Below are 3,593 nucleotides of genomic sequence, written 5' to 3' on the forward strand. Positions count from 1 at the left end.
ATAGAATTGGGTGAATCCTCTCCCACTGAAGCCTAACAAGATAGTCCTGTGTTAGACAAGTTCAGGTGCTACAGCACAGAACATGTATGGTTTTTGTAGATAGCTTAGGTGTCTAGTAGCTACTAGGGGACCAGGTAAGTTGACACTGTTGGTCCATCCCCTTCAGCTCCTTTAATTCTTCCTATAACTTTTCTATAGGGGTCACCAACTTCAATCCAATGCTTTACTGAAAGTATCTGCATTTGTCTTAGTCAATTGCTGGAAGGAGCTTTACAAGGATAGGCATGCTATGCTCCCGTCTGCAAGAACAACAGTTTGCAAACACATCAGTAATAGTGACAGCATTTGACAACAGGCCATGGCATGTATCCAAATTTGGGCCAGTAACTGGATGGCCAGTAAATGGTCTCTGCTCCATTTTTGTCCCTGCAGTTGTTTTTTGATAGGATCTATTTTGAGTCAAAAATATTAAAGGTAGGTTGGTGACCCTACTGATGGCACAATCTATCCACTGGAGGTGGTATCTCCAAGTTTCATCTGCCCACTCTTGAGCTAAGTTCTTCTCCATTGAATCCTGGAAAACTCTCACATTCCAGGTATCTGGGAATTTATAGAGGTTCCACACATTTCCCACTTCCAACCACTGCATATTTCCATTAATTCTCCTGGTCCTCTGGGTTTTTGCCTGTCTCCCCCATACCTGATCTTGCCTTCCATTTAAATGTGACCTGGCCATTTGAGATTCCTCTGTTGAGAATTCTGTTTATCTCTGGCCCCGATTTTTAAATAGGGTTATTTGGTTATATGGAGTCTAACTTCTTGAGTTTTTTATGTATTTTGGATATTAACCATCTATTGAATGTAGGATTAGTAAAAATCTTTCCCAGATCTCTAGTTTGCCATTTTGTTCTATTGACAGTGTTCTTTTCCTTAACGAAACTTTTCAGTTTCATGAGGCCCCATTTATCAGTTGTTGATTTTAGAGTCAGAAATTTTCCCTGTGCCAATTAGAAGCTGCTTCCCACCTCATCTTCTATCAGATTCAGTGTATCTGGTTTTGTTTTGAGTTCCTTGATCCACTTGAACTTGAGTTTTGTGCAAGGTGATTAATATGGAACAGATTGCATTCTTCTAGATGCAAACCTCAAGATAGACCAGTCATTTGTCTAACAGTCACCAACAAGTCATCTGTGTTCCCAGGGCTTCCACTATTTGCTATGCTTTGGTGCCAAATGTGAATTAAACTTTCCATCATGTCAGATAAATGTTTTTAATAGACAAAGAATCATTTCAATTTTTAGACATATTTTATCTTTCACTTTTGAGATCAAGGCAAGATATTCATCTAGAGTCAGCTTCTATAAAGTATTTATGCTTATGAAGTTGAAAATATTTCAGTTAACACAGGTCACCAATTCTTCACAATTTTAAAAATGAGAATGTACAGAAATAAACATATGGTATTCATTGCTACTATGAAATTTTAAGGATCATGGAGATTATGATTCAGATCAAGTGCCATTTTAAAAAGCTAAGATATTATTTCTGTGGAAGATTAAAGTGAAATCCTCTTCCAAAATAGCTCAGTTAACAAAAAGAAATGCCTGACCCCATAAGTGTGTCTCTTCTTGAGTCTAGACCTGTTCAAAGCTAGAGGTTCTAAGGCCATCTCAGCATCTGTCAAATGATTTCTCTCTGAGGCTACTAATGTAGACACAGCCAGAATGATACAGATAGAGCTTTGTCAGAGTCAAAATTTTAAAATGCTTGAACTATTAATTAAAAAAATCTAGGCTTGTAATTTTTCTTACATTCGAAGAATATATGATGATTCTATTTATTCCTCTTTATTTTATCCTGAACACAGAATACACAATAAATGATGAGTATTAAAAAACAATATAAAGTTGCTTGACTCCTAGAATAAAGGCTTCAATATCAATGGAAAGATTATGAGCAGCAGAGAGGGCCAGGTCTCTGTCAACAGGACTCAGGATCTTTCCCTGGAAGAATGAGCTCCCAGAATAGCTGCACAGGTGCCTTTCCAATTGGACCAACTGTGAACCTCATGCACAGGTCTGGGGAATGAACATCTGGAGTTCTCAGAGCACAGTGAACCTAGTGCTCCCTGGGAAAGGGTCCTTTCTGGCCCACAGAGTGGGTCAGGTTTCCATCACCTGGAATCAGTATCTGCCTGCAGGAGGCTGAGCTCCCAGATCAGCTGCACAGGCTCTTCCACTTGAACCAATGGTGAGCCTGAGGCACAGGCCAGCCAGCTGTTCTTGGAGGGTAGGGAGCATGGTGCTCTCTAAAAAAAGAGTGCTTTTTGGCCTAAAGAAAGAGCTGAGTCTCCGCCATTAGGATCCAGGACCTGTGGGCGGAGTGTTGAGCTCCCAGAACCTCTCAAGAGCTCTCACACCTGAGCCCACAAAGACAGTACTGAGTCACTCTCATCAGAACTCACTGCCTGCCCACAAAGATCCAAACAACCAGGAACAATCTCCCTCCTGAGGTCACAGGCCTACAGGCCATCAGACTCACAGGAGAGACAAGCACCAGTCAGAAAGAAAACAATCACCTACAATCACTGACAACATGATGGCAAGAGGAAAGCACAAGAGCCCAAGCCATAGATACCGAGACAACCTGGCAACATCAGAACCCATTTCTCCCACCACATCAAGTAGTGAATTTCCCAACACTCCAGAAATACAAGACTTAGACTTACAATTATACTTCATGATGTTGATAGAGATTTTAGAGAAACACATAAATAACTCCCTTAAGCAATTATAGGAGAAGAAGAAGAAAGCACTCAAAGAACTATAGGGAAAAAAAAAACCAAACTGGTGAAGGAATTGAAAATAAAAATATATACAATAAAGAAATCACAAAATGACACAGAACTGGAGATAGAAAACCTAAGAAAGAAATCAGGAATCATAGATACAACCAACTACAACAGATGAAAGAGAGGAAATCAGGGACTGAAGACAACATAGAAAATATAGACAAAACAGTCAGAGAAGATGCCAAAAACCAAAAGTTCCCAAGTCAAAATGTCCAGGAAATCAAGGACACAATGAGAAGACCAAACCTAAGGATAATAGGTGTAGAAGAGGGCAAAGAATATGAACTAAAAGGCACAATAAATATCTTCAATAAAGTCATAAAAAAAGTTTCCTACCTTTAAGAATGAGATGACCATGTACATACAAGAAGCCAACAGAACTCCAAATAAATTGGACCAGAAATGAAATTATTCACAACACATAATAATCAAAACACCAAATGTTCAAAAAAAAAAAAAAAAAAAAGAATACTAAAAGAACTTAGAGAAAAAGGACAGGTAACATATAAAGGCAGACCAATCAGAATTACACCAGACTCCACAACAGGGACAATGAAAGCTAGAAAATCCTAGACAGAAATCATACAGACACTAAGAGAACAGAAATGCCAGCCAAAGTTACTATATCCAGCTAAACTCTCAATTACCACAATTGAAGAGAACAAGATATTCCAGGACAAAACCAAATTTATACATTATCTGAACACAAACCCGGCCCTACAAAGAATAATAGATGGAAAAC

The sequence above is a fragment of the Micromys minutus genome (genome assembly GCF_963924665.1).
Source record: "Micromys minutus genome assembly, chromosome: 5".
Lineage (NCBI taxonomy): Eukaryota > Metazoa > Chordata > Mammalia > Rodentia > Muridae > Micromys > Micromys minutus.